Source organism: Pteropus vampyrus, unplaced genomic scaffold (genome assembly GCF_000151845.1).
Source record: "Pteropus vampyrus isolate Shadow unplaced genomic scaffold, Pvam_2.0 Scaffold84, whole genome shotgun sequence".
Lineage (NCBI taxonomy): Eukaryota > Metazoa > Chordata > Mammalia > Chiroptera > Pteropodidae > Pteropus > Pteropus vampyrus.
In genome coordinates this window covers 5511229-5525992 of record NW_011888865.1, presented here as the reverse complement: position 1 = coordinate 5525992, position 14764 = coordinate 5511229, and positions in this window count along the sequence as shown.

The window sequence follows — 14764 nt, the reverse complement described above, 5'->3', positions numbered from 1 at the left end:
TAGGTATATGCTGGTTTTAAGCAGGGTCAGGTCAAATTTACTTTCATGGTAATATCACTATTATATGCATTATCTGGAAGAAAAAAAAGAAAATGTCTATTTGAAAAAAATCCTGGAGTGTTGCTCACCTATTTGCTGGAGAACCCAGTCACTCACAAGACTGGAAAATATTTGGGACTTACTGACAAATAGAACATAGTGCAGAATATAAGCCTGGTAAGAGAGTCACGTAATATTAATCACAACACATTTAAAACAAATATCTAGTTAGGGATGGGGCAATAAAAAATACTTTGCAAATATTCGTAAAAATTTATGCAAAAATTCAAGAAGGTAAATCAACATTATTGTGCACCAATAGTATTCCAAACACTTTGTATATAAATTTTAGTTACTATTCCACAACACTGAGACATGACTTGAACTTACATTACTATTATTGTCATTGAGAGTCACAGAAGTTTTTTTTAACTTACAAGTACTAATAATACGTAAACACCTGTTAAAATTCAAAGTGTTGGCACTTTCCAGAGTACAAAAAAAATAAATAAATAAAAAAAATCTAGTAATCCAAAAAAGAACATAAAACTATGAAAAGCATCAAATATGGAATTAAGAATTAGGATTCTAACCCTGGTTTGAGTCTAATGGATGACCTTGGGCAATAACTTCACCTCACAGAAATTGTTTCATTATATGTATAAATAAGGAGAGGGCAGTTCATATATTCAGTACTGTCGTATGTGTATTGTATATTTTTTTATGAAAAAACTATGATTGTTCTCATTTTATAATCATGAAGAATATGGCTTAGAAAGTTCATATGATTGGGAAAGTGTAGCCAGTGAGCACTAGAGTCAAGTTTCCAACACAGATATATAAAAGAACAAAAGTCACATTATTTACACTTTAGTTACTTACCAAGGGAATCAGGATTATTTCTGATTGCTTGTGCAACATAGAGAATATATAGTGTCATCATTGTTTTGATAGCCAAGCAGCAAACATACAAATATGTCTGGCTGCATTCTAGTATTATTGGTGGGAAAACAAGCATCTTTTGGAGGAATTTCAGAAGCCCGAAGTAATGGCAGTCACCTATATCCTAATGTCTCCACCTATCTGCTAAAATCTCTGTAGATCAACAAGAAAAATAAATAAAATTACAAAAATTTCATGCTTTCCCTGGAGCAAAGCAAAAAAAACAAAACAAAACAAGCAAACAAAAAAAACCTATGGAATATTTCCTTAAGGCATGGAGAGTGCATAAAAGCAGGGAAGTTGACTTAGAACAGAAATGAGGCAAGAGATGCTTCTTGTTTTTCTGGTTTTTATTCTTAAGGTAAACCATATTCAGAACTATGCAGAGCTCTAAATTCCTAATGGAAAAACCAGGTTTTTAGGCCTGAAGACCCCAAACACAGAACTTGTAACATCCACAGTGGCTAGAAAGTGAGAGAGAAGTCCCTGACGGGAAGTGACTCTAACATTTATCCTAAGGTTTATCCAGTTTTTACGCATTTTTGGAGTGCAACAAATTATGTGTGCATGGGACAGACAAATCATAGCCCAGAAGATAAAAGAAATGAACTGAGATTTGAGCAGAAATCCAAGTGAAAGTTTGTAATTTGAGTTTAAACAACTTGATTTGCCTGCCAAACAAACCACAAAAAAATCAAAATCTGATAGAATATAACAGAATTTAGGAAGTCTACTATGTAGCATTCACAATGTACAGGATACCGAATTGCTCAATAAATGAAGAATAAGGAAAATGTGACCCTGAGATGACTCACATGATGGAATTAGAAGCAAGTATTTTAAATAAGCTAAAATAACCATGGTCAATTTAATAAAGGAAAATGTGCTGTCAATGTATGAAAAAATTAGAAACTAACAAATAGAAATTATCAAAAATAACAAAATGAAAATTCTTCAACTGAAGACAACACAGTATCTATAAAAAACAATTTTTAATGATGAGACTAACAACCTAATAAATGTCGCAGAGTAGAGTCAATTAACTTGAAGACAGAAAGAGAAGGAAGAGTATAAAATATATTTAAGAAAAAGAAAAAGAAAAAAGAAAACTAGAATATGAACCTATGTGACAATATCTGGAGATTGACTGGGAAAAGGCCAGAGAGAACTGTGTGGTTGCAGAAATTTTTTATATCTTGATTGATTGGTCGTTATATATTTGTTAAAATTCATCAAACGGTATACTTACTACTATGTGTATTATTTTTGTAAACTATATCTCAATTTAAAAAGCTTTAAAATGTTTTTAATTCAAAAAAGAAATAAAATGGTCTAATGTGTATGTAATTGACACAAGAATAGAAGAAACAAAATGGGGTTTAAAAAATAATTGAAGAAACAATAGTAGCATATTATCCAAATTTTAGTGAAAAGCATAAATTTATTGATTCAAGAAGTTCAGCAAACTGAGTCCATATATATATTTTGTTTCATCTGCCTGAGTTTTTGTCTTCATATCACATGTAAGCCCCTGATTTCCCCAACTCTCACCCAGATCTCACTTCCTACAACTTTCTTCCAATTGTATTTCTAAATAACATTGAAAAATGTAACCTCTCTACTCAACAAGGTTCCATGACTCTCCATTGCCCATGGAATAAAATATTTAATGGCAAGTGATCTCTTTCTTCGATCTGCGCACATGATACTTAGTTTTATTTTTTTATTTTTTGGCCAAGCTTTTATATTTTGATCTTTTACTTGTGGTACACTGTATATGTAGGAACTTTCTTTTAAGAACAATTTCTGAACAATCACTGAACAATTTCTGCCAATCCCTTCTGGCCTGAATTTTCTGTTGAGAAATCAGCTATAAGTAACTAACTGCTTTTCTTTTGCTGCTTTTAAGAGTCTCTCTTTGTCTTTAATCTTTGGCATTTTAATTATCACATGTCTTAGTGTGGGCCTCTTGGGCTCATCTTGTTAGGGACTCTCAGTGCTTCCTGGACTTACATGTCTATTTCCTTCACCAGGTTAGAAAAGTTTTTCATTATATCTTCAAATAGGTTTTCAATTTCTTGCTCTCACTTCTCCGTCTGGTACCCCTATGATGTGAATGTTGGTACCCTTGGTGTTGTTCCAGAGACCCCTTAAACTGTCCTCATTTTTTGAATTCTTTCTTTTTTTTTTTTTTTTTTTTTTTGGCTGCTATTCTGATTGGGTATTTTCTACTTCCTTATCTTCCAAATTGCTGATTTAATACTCTGCTTCATCTAAAATACTGTTGATTCCTCCTAAGGTATTCTTCATTTAAAGTATTGTAGTCTTCATTTCTGACTGGTTCTTTTTTATGTTTTCTATCTATATTTTTATGTTTCCTATTTTTTCGTTTAAGTTTTCACTGAGATCATTGAGGATACTTATAACCAGTGTTTCCAGTGTGTTGTACTCTACATCTGGTAGATTGCTTGTTTCCATTTTTAGTTGTTTTTTGTTTTTGTTTTTCTGGAGTTTTGCTCTATTCTTCCATTTGCGACATGTTTCTTTGTCTCATCATTTTGGTTGCCTTTCTGTGTTTGTTCTATGTGTTAGGTAGAGCTGCTCTGTCTATTGGTCTTGGTAGTACGGCCTTATGTGGTAGGTGTCCTATGGGGACCAGTGGTGCATTCTGCCTGGTCACCTGAGCCTGGTACTCCAGGTGTATCCCTTGTGAGGATTGTGTGTGATCTCTTGTTGTTATTGAGCCTTGATTGTTGTTGGCATGTTACTGGGAGGGAGTGAACCTCAGGCAGATTTGTTGTGAGGTTTGGTCATGACTACAGTTGAGGAGCTGTTGTGCAGGAGCTGACCCTATTGAGCAGGATTTGGACTAGCAAGGCTCTGGTGCCTACCTAGTGTGCCCTTTGGGTGTATTTTTGTGGAGGTAGTTGGGTGGTATTCTGGTATGGTCTGAAGCTGGCCACTGGGTGTGTTGGTTCTGGAGCCTTTTGGGAGGGACTCTTGTGCAGGCCAAGTTCAACTGTTGCCTGTGCCCTGCCTGGGGACACTTGGTGTAAGCTACAAAGAGATCTACAAATGGTTGCCACTTGTGCTGGGCTTGGAGGTGCCTAGAAGAGGCTGAGCTGTGAACTGAAGCTGGCTGCCACTAGTGCCTGGCTTGGTTCTGCTTAGCAAGAGGTTAGGGGCATGCCAGGCCAGATGCTGCTTGTTTGGGGTTTTTGAACCTTTTGAGAGATTCTAGGAAAGTTCACAGTATGAGTCAAGACAGGTCATTTGTATGAAAAAGCCACTGGAAGTGTGTTGGGTGGGCCCTCAATTTAGGTGGGGCAGAGTCTCAGGGAATCACAAAGGTGGCATAAATGGTGCTAGCTAGGTTTTTGCAGACTCAGATATCTGCATGCTTGGTCGGAGGAAGGCTCAACAGAGGAAAAAGTGTCCGCACTTCTTTCTGGGAGAAAGCTGAGAAAGCTGCCCTTCCAGCCTTTGCCTAAAGCCAGCCAATTCAGTTTCTCCCCATATATCCTTGGCACCTTTAGAGCTACTGCCCCACGGCTGGAAGTCAGAGTGAGTGAGTCGTCAGTGAGTAGTACACGGGCCCTTTAAGAGGAACACCTGGAACTCCAGCTGCCCTAGTCTCCTTCAGCCACAATCTTTGCTGGTTTTCATAGGCATAAGTTATAGGGACTTCTCTTCCTAGCACTGGAACACCATTCTGAAGAGCCTGGTGTGGTGGCATCCATACCAAAGATACCCTTCCCGATTTTTAACTGTCACCCGTGGATGTGGGACCAGCCCTTTCTGTTCTTTCCATCTATCATACCAGTCTTGAGGTGGCCTCTTCTGTATGTTCTTATTTATAAGACTCTGTTCAGCTAGACTTCCGACAATTCTCAATGATGGTTGTTCTGTAGTTTAGTTGTTATTTTGATGTGATCCTGAGAGGAGGCTAGCACAGTATATATCTTCTTCATTATCTTGACCAGAACTCCATGGTACACTGTATTAATTTAAATAACAACTATGCTTTTTGGGGACCATTTTTCTCTTACTTGTTACGCATAATTCTCAAAATTTCAGGAGCTCTAAATCATTCAGATTTCTTTTTAGGGCTATTTAATACTGATAAAAAATAATTTACATAATACTTAAGACTCTTTTGTAGTCAGTGAGGATAATTTCATAGAGGGAATTTGAGCTAAAGTGATATACTGCTGTCGAAAAGAGTAATTGTGAATACAGGTTATCAATAAGAAAATTAGAAGAGCTAAAACATAATAAAGTGAAAAACAGAAGCATTTTGTAAAGGAGATTTCAAAGTTACTTTTCTTCACAAATCCTGAAACCACTTTAACAAAAAAAGGATTATATAAATATAATGATTTGAGAAATTATATATTTATAATTACTTTTTATAAATATTCTCCTGAGAAATACACAGTTTTCAAATTTACTTCTTTTAAAAATTATTTCCCTCCCCTGTGGGTTTGTTAGATTTTTATTTATGTGCATAAGGACTTCTATCTTACCAAGAGAAAATAGATTTCTTTTTTTGTAGTCAAGCAATGTGGTTGCTTTTTAGCATAGCCCTAGCTATAGCAAATCGGTAAACATGAAAGATATTTTAAATGGGCTACATTGCTATCAAATAGACCCTTTTAGAAAACTTCAAGTTCACTAGGAATGTGAATCTGGGTCATTTGAGAGTGCAGAGAATATGCTTGTTTTTTTTCTGTCAAAGATAAAAGTCACTGTAGGAAAAATCGAAATGACAGAATATTAGACAAAGGACCGACAGTAGCAAAAATTGATATAGGAATCATCAGGTCTTGCCTATAAAAGAGAACAGTAATATCATAAAGGGAATGGAAGTGTTACCTCATTGTTACACAAAAGCATAGACTGTGAGATTTAAAGAAAGACCTAAATATTTGAGGTATGAGAAACTGGGTGCTTCATTTCATTCCCTTCCAGATAAAATGCCCCTCCCATTTCCTTTAATTATCTCATATCAAGATGCAACAGAAAATATAGTAGATAAGCATAATATTTTTAGTCAAGAAACATGGACATAAATCCACCATAAGTAATCTTATGAATTTGGGCAAACTTGTCTGAAATTTGAGCCCCAGTTTCCTGATCTAGCAAATTAAAAAAACAGTAATCCCTCCCAGTTTGCTAGGCTAGGTAGTAATACTTATAATTTCCTCTAGTTTTGTTTAGTGGGTTTTTTTTTTTTTTGAAATTTAAACCATGTAATATGTCCACTCTTATTCCTCTTTTTGTCAGCTCTAGAATGCCTACCTCCTACTAGACTTCTGAAATGCTAAGAAACAAAAGATTTTCTTTCTTTCTTGGGATATAAACACCTAAATACCAAAAATTACTTTGGTCAAAATTGCTAAAAGAAAAACCACGTTGAAACATTTTAAATGACTCTTGAGAAATTATGAAATCTTTGTCATATAGACAAGTGAAGAAATAATAAGCAGAAAAAAATGTAGCAAATACATATTAGAGAAGTGTATCAAGCAGTTATTACTGAAAATATTGTGTTCCTTTTTTGGATTTTGTGATTGCTGTGGTATTTGTGTCTTTTAACTATTAAAATTGTTTGATTTTTTTCTCTTTGATAAATATTTATATTTTATACTTAAAATTATATTTATAGTTTGTATTGGATTAAGGCTACACAAAGTTTGCATCAATCTCCTTATGGCAGCGTAAGAGTTTTCTTATGAGGGATATAGAACTCCTCTTTGGTCTCAGGAAAGCTCATTATCTTCGATAATCTTTTGTGTCCATGTTGGTAAAATTGTTAAGTTGGTCTCTTACACTTTACAAGTTTGATATCTGAATACCTAAAAAAATGAATGGAAACTTTAAGCCATTGAGTACATGTTAATGATAATTAGTGATTAGGTTTAGCTTCAAATCTCTTCAGAACATTGGCTGAGTGGCATGGAAGTAAGGGTAATGCATCATTTCAAGTTAAAATAATGAAATGTTCTTTTATTTTAAGATGACTCAGTGGATCACTCATTGGGAGCAAGAATAATAAGGTGATTTTATAGTACTAGGTCTCTGCTAATTCTTCTAAACTCTCTTGAAATCATTGACATGAATTTGAGAGACAGATCAGGCAGGAATTATGTAGTGTAAGGTCATTAAACAGAGCAGAGTGTGAGGAAGGTATAGATTCAGTGTCTTCTAACCTAGGTCATCAATCTGGACTATTGGCAAAGAGATTTTATATATTCAGATGTGGTGCGTCATCAGAAAGAAGTTTACAAAGGTACTTTCTGTGCAGAATTTATGGCAAAAGTAACTCCTTAAGCCTCAGTAGCCAAAATTTCATCAATAGCAGATACCTGGTAGACTTAACTCAAGAGAAGAAATAAGTGAAACTATACTCAATATTCAACAAATTATTGACAAAGACTATATCGTCTAGTATGTGAAAAAAATATTTAAACTACTATTAATTAAATGTTTAAACTCTCATATCTTCCTGGCCTCTCAGACATGTAGTGTGACTGCATTTGTGTTGGAAAACTATTCCACGTCTCTTTACTGAATCTCAATTTGGAAAGGAAATCAGAACCATGTGTTTACTGTACCCCAAAATTATAGTCTATTCTCTATATCTGTGCACCACTGAATACTAGTACCTGATGAAATATTGATAGGTGTCTCTACTTTATATAGCAGGACATTATGTGGTTAAATGATCAAAATTCAATTATAAATTTCTATTTACTAATATTGATGCAAAATCTCTCTATTTTCCAACTAATGATCATTGTTTTGTCTTTTGAAGTAACTTATACTTTTTTTTCCTTTATCTGAAAATATTTTTATTTATGCTAAAGTGGACACTGTGATTGTCTCCACAACATTACATTCACCCCAGCCAGTCTCATTGTGTATCAAGCATACTCATGGGGTGAATTTGACCACAGATGGTCCCTCATAGTTCTAAGCCATCACTCTTGCCTATCTCCAATGCCCCACCACAGTCCAGGTAACTATAATCTCATTTCTGGTCTCCTACAATCTGTTACTTTCTAATTGTATGCCTTGTTTCCTCTCTGTCCTTCCTGGAATTAATTCTCCAGCAGCCTAGATGATTTTCAAAAGCACTAATTATACCGTTATTTCTCTGTTTCATTTATGCACAAAGTTCTACAACTGCACTCCATTGCTCTTTGAATAAAATATAATATTTTTTTCATTGCTTATAAACCTCATTGTGATTCAGTTTTTTTCTACTTCTTCAGACTTATAACATTCCATAACTGAATCATTATGTTCTGGCTCATCAGCTTCCTTTCCTTCCCTTCCCCTCCCTCAGACAACTAAGCTTTTGTCTACATCCAGGACTTCACATTTGTCCTTCTTTTATCTAGAAATCTCTTCCCAAGGCACTTCATAAAGCTAGTCCGTTCTCATTTTTAGGTATCATCCAAGTGTAATTCTTTTAAAAGTGCTGTTTCATACTAGTATAACTAAAGAACCCACTCCAAGGTACTCCATTTCTTATTAACCAGTTTTTTTCCTTCATGGAATATAACATAAGAAGTAATTATCTCATGTATTTCTTTATTTTTCTGTTAAATATCTCACCCAATGGAATGTGAGCTGCATGAGGATGGGGCTATTTCTATTTTCATCACGGCTTTGAAATAAGTATTTGAAGAGCGGCTTGTATATTGTAACTGCCCAACACATAATTGTTGCATAATGAATAAATGGATTGAGCTTGCATACATCATTTTATTATTCTCATTAGTCATTAGCACTGAATAACTAGTTTCAATTTGCATATGATATAGAATACAATGGTGATAGGAGAGAGTGCTTAAAATAGAAAGCCACAAAGTATAAAAGAAACTATTTGCAGTAACATCATCAGAGTAGGGTTTAGCGTAAGTTATTGAGATAATCACCTGTCCCATTTGGCTGCCTTGACTACACTAGCCTATAATAATCTCTATTTGTGAGCATCCCTAGCCTTTAGTGAGTGTAGCTCATTTGACATTGACAGAAAACTGTCTAGTGAAGTAAAATATAATAGCTTAAATTGCTCTCTCATTATAAACTTTTCATGCTTATAAGAAAATATGATGTATGGATACTTGCCTCTTTTTTTTTGAATACTTGCCTTTTATAAACTATTATAAACTTCCAGTGGATACTGAGATGTATACAGTGCTAATCACTAATAGTGTTTACTAAATAAATGCTAATTGAATCAATGCATATTTATGTATTTGATAAAACAGATGCTTACAGTTTTCTTGGGGACTTGCCCTTACCTCTTTCTGTCATAAGACCTCTTCAAAGAAAAGGAATTTTAATTTCTGGGTGTGTCCCAGAATCCTCATTTTCTTCTTTTCTGGTATAAAACCAAAAACTAAGGAAGAAAGGATAACTTAGAGTTTTTCATTTGATAAACATCTTTTGACACACTAGACATTGTGCTAGAATTTGAAGATACAGCAGGAAAAAAACAGGCGAGTTCTCTGTTGGGATATCCATCATATCCAGGAGATACAAAAGAAACAAATAAACACATATATGAGATAGCAGATTTGTGTGTGTGTGTGTGTGTGTGTGTGTGTGTGTGTGTGTGTGTGTGTGTGTGTTTTGAAGGCAAATACAAAATGATCCCTGTTGTTGAGCTGACAGATAGAGGGTGATCCAGGCTTTAATCAAATAATCCCACAAGGAAGCCATGTTGGCTTGTATGATAAAGATTAACCTAGAAGAAAAAGGAAAGGTCTAACTGAACTGGGTTTATGAGCAAGTTTAAGAAATTCAGGATTTAGAGTGAGAGTTTTTGATTACCTACTGTGTTTGCTAGCTACATTGAGATTAAATGGGAGAGTATGTATCTCTGAGTTGTGCAGTATAATAATAAAACTATTTTATTTGATTTTATTTTTCCAGAAACTGATGTAAAGTTTAAAAGTTCTTCTCAATTATCTTTGGTTGCAGCAGTGATGTTCTATTAAGTGTGACACAAAGCTTAAATGAGTTAGTTACCCTGAGTTCATGCTTGGCAAAGTGGCTGATAGGAAATACTCAGTAAATTGTCCATTTTCCCTTGTTTTATTCTCCTGGCTTTGACTATGACTTAAATAATCTTTATTCCTTATAGTCAAAAGCATGCTAAGCCATGTCATAAAAGCTTCCTCCATTCCTCCTACCTGCTTTCTGGACTTCTATCCTTCTCTTATTGACATCCTCCTACCTACTATTCTCATTCTCTCTTGCTTTTCTAATATTTATTAAGCTCTTACGAAGGATCAAGCAACAAAAATTCCCAGGAACATTAAAATAGTAACTGAAGTTGCTTCTTAGATCTCACTTTTGAATCTTCCAAGGTCTCCCTTGTTTCATTTAAATTAACAATGTCCTAGTATTCTCTTAGAAGTTCTGTTACATTTCCTTTAAATTATATAGTTTGCTATGGTTTCTTATAGCAAAACTAAGTGGGTATGTCTGAAATTTCCAAAGTTATCATTTTCTCCTTTTATAAATATGAATATAATATTGACCTTGTTTTCTACTTGGTTTAATATTTTTTGCACACGTCAACAGAGCCTATCTAGAATAGCTCAGAAGCCCTTCCTCTTCTCAAAACTGAACATTAAAATACTGTGCTCTCCATATAAATGTCCGTGGGTGGAGTAGGGATACAGAAGAAAGACACGATTTAATAAGCTCTGACAATATAGCACTAGACTGAAAACTTTACTTTCATATTTTTATATTTATCTTTACAGCAATTTCATTTCATAGATGATGAAATGGAGGCATGGGAAGATTGTCGTCTTATCAAGTAAATTATCAATTTGAGAGTCAATTAAGGATTAAGTTAGTCTGGAAGAGAAAAGCTAATTCATTCCTCAATCTCTGCTCCCATTTTGTTGAAATAAATGTTGCTCCATTATTTATATTCAAGTAAATGTAACCCAACTTAATAGTTTGTTGTAGTCATCCCCTCATTAGTAGATATTAAGAGCCTAGTTTATACTTTACACTGTGTTCAATCCTAAGGGTAAATGAAAAGTTAGTATGATATATATCTTTACCTTCTTGAGGTACCCCGTCTCATTCTTCTACCTTTAAAGTGAATCAGTTTAAAAACATTTCTCTGTGTGTGTGTGTGTGTGTGTGTGTGTGTGTGTGTGTGTGTGTTTCATTGTAGTGACCTCAAGAAATACGGACTCCATAAACTCTTCCAGTGTTGCATTTAAATGTTTAACAATGTGTCAATAAATGCACAGAGCAGTAGCCAAAACACTATGTAAGAAACTGGCATAATGACGTTTAAGCAATAGATTTAAGCCTATGTATGTGGTACTGAGTAAGCCATTTAAACTCTCTAAGACTTATTTTCCTTATCTCTAAAATAAAAATGCTTTGACTGGAAAATATTGAAGATTCTTCTAAAATGCTTCGATCTTACAAGCTTCAATTTAGGTTAAGGTGTCATTTTAGTTTCTCAGTGGAAAAATAGGACAGATTATTTTTCTTTTAAAATTACAGCCTTAGGGAGAAAATAATACCATTGACCTTTGAACAACAAAAATTTTAACTGTGTGGGATTCTTACACATGGTTTTTTCAATAAATATAGTAAATGTATTTTAAAGAAGTCTTAGGAGACATGATGAGTAAATGTAATATTTTATCCTGGAAGGGATCTTGGGATGGAAAAGGGACATGAGGTTAAAACCAAGGAAATCTTAATAAAGTATGGACTTCTAGCTAATAATAATGTATTAATATTGGTTCACTAGCTGTAACAAATGTATCACACTTATGTAAAATCATACAAGGAAAACTGGGTACAGGATATATGAGAGAACTCCCATCTTTGTAACTGACACAAATCTAAAACTATGCTAAAATATATATATTTTTCAAAGATATATGTCAAAATCTTAAAAAAGGAAAGGAAAGGCTGAGAAACGTTTTAGATTAAGAGTAAATAAAGAGATATGTAATGCATGATTCTGGATTCAACTCTCTAGCAGATTTTTTTTTTCCTTTTACAATAAATAGCATTATTAGGACAATTGGAAATTTGACTAATTTACGTAAAGCAAGAGATTTCTCTGGGACTACTTTAGCATTTGAAATTCTAAACATTCAGGGCAAATCCAGAAGCAGGTTTCAGGTAACAATTACTCCCCTGTACTGCAATTCAGGTAAACAAAACATAAGTAGCCCTAATTTGCTTTGTAAACGACTATTTCTAATTAAATTATTGATCCTCTTGCTTCCTAAACATTTGCAATTTCATCAATATAGCTCAGATTCCAGGGAACAAAATTAGAATTTAACCTAGGTAGTTGGATTGAAAAAACATTGTTTTTTCTGAAGTCTATTTCCACAGAACCATAATATAGAGACATTAGAAAATAGCAATAAACAACTTTGATGATGTATTGGCAGAGAAAAGAAAAAGGGAGTTTAAAAAGGTAAAGGTTACATGCCACATACCCCACACACATTAGCAAACTCAGAAAGAGGCCCACTCGAAAAATATGCAGTAGAAAATTAGACAGCATTTGAAATCAGTTCACTGAATGTAATACCTGTATCTGTATTGTTCCCTATCAGTATAACTCTTAGAACTAAATTTGAAAGGGCAGTCGTCCTATTGAAAACTAAATTGAAAAGAATAGGTTTTCCAAGGGGAAGTAGATTGAACATATTAGTTTTCTGTATCATGGGTATTCAGAAATGTTTGAAATGTTGGGCAATACTACCCACCAAATATATTTCTCGAAATCTAAGAGTTCTTTGATTCCATTTTTCATCTTTATAATTGCTACTTGAAAGGCTGCCCTAAGCAATGCAGAAGTATTGCTTTGCTGGGATGAATGCATGTAATTATTCCAGAGCTTTATTCAGAAAGATGTATAATTATTTGAACAAAGAACACTTGAAGTTATTAATCTCTGATGGAAACAAAAGGAAAGTCATTCTTAAGGTAAGCTCTAGACTGGACTCACCTCTGAATCCCAAGCTTTTCATTCTTTCACTGAGCAAGGTACTTCTCAGCAGGTCCTTTCAGAATTCCATCATTGAGTATATCTGGTCCTTTTAATCTAGTATTTTTTCATCAGAATACTCCCTTCTCAAAAGAGTCAGTGATGAGATGTAGGTTGTGTTTTAATAGGAAAATATATTTTTTAAACATACATGTTTTATATTTATAGGACATTAAAATGGCAAGGTATGAAATTTGTGGTAAATTGGATCAAAATTAAATAAGGGAAGCATCCACATTGGGTGACCTTGGGGAGATTTTGAAGGTAAATCTTTCTAGGGCACCCATTCTTGGTTTCCTCAACCCTAGTCATCAAAACTAATATTTATTCATATTATAGCAGCTAGTGGAAAGGAAGCATACATGGTAAGGATCGCAGTGCTATCTCTATACATGAGCAAATAATAGACAGTATCATGTAGCATAGAGTGAAGGAAACCTACTGCAGGAATCTAGTCATAGATTTTAAAGTAAAGTTTGGGCAAGACAAAGAAAAACAAAAACTAAAGATAAAGAATATAAAGTGGTTAGTAATGATGGTCCTGACCAAGAAGCAGTTGGTTGATTACAGCCTATATTCAAATCGTGGTTAATAAAAAGAATATGACAGTATAGAAGGAAATCTACACTAAGTCAAAACTATTCATTTAGCAACACTGATTAGACATGTATCAGAATCTCTTTTGTGGCCTTGTTTGTTTTATATACTGTTCTGCCACAACTTACCTGTTTCAGGAGATTAAATGTGGTAGATAACTGTAGATTGGCCCTTGTCATCTACATTCCACTTACTGATTGTAAATAACAGCATCAAAACATGTCTCCCAGACTACTTTAGGATTATGATTCTGGATGTCAATCAGATCCACCAATTAGATGCACTGACATGAAATATGGAAGGTAGTACGGAGGTAAGGTAGAAGTCAGCTTCTAGTTGCTGTCTCTGCTGTCAGGGTTATAGATACGGAAGTCTAGAGACAACTGAGGCATCTAGATTCAGTCCCCCATGGTCTCATTCCTAGCTTTATGAGCTTAAAAGGCAGCAATGGAGTACACAGCAGAAGCAGCCACGGCCTCCTGACCTCTGAATGGTAGTTCCAGTAGAGTTCCCATAAAACACAAAAGGGCAGAGATGGCCCTTGCCTCCTACCCTGCCAAGGTCACTCCATGATTTGGTAGGCCTGTGAATCCCCATGTTAGTTCCCTTCCTTCCTGTAATACTTCAAGTAATATTAAGTCTTTACTAATTACCATATTGTAATATATATATTGTTTCCAAATAGAATTCTCTTTGCATAATGAAGCTCAGTAATTCTTACAAAAGTCCCTCTATTGCTTTAATGAAGACCTGAGTTTTAAAAATATCTCCCAATTTTTGAAATTTGTAAATACCCTTTGGGGAGGGGGGCTCTTAACTGATTATTGCTGTGAAATATAAAGTGGGGAAAATTGGTAAACTTCCCTTATACAATTCTATGTTAGTCATACTGTCATACTTTGAGGATACAGGCACTGCTGGGTTTCCAAGCTTTATAAACAGAACCAAAACAGTCATCTACCAAGTATCAAAACATATGTCATTATGTGCCTAAGAAAAGGGGACACCCTCAAGACAAAAACAGATTTGAAAGAGATGCACTCAGGATGTAGGAATAATTTTACCTCCCCTTTGACAAAACTCACACCAGCGTTTTCAGCAAAATTTGTCATCTTAGTG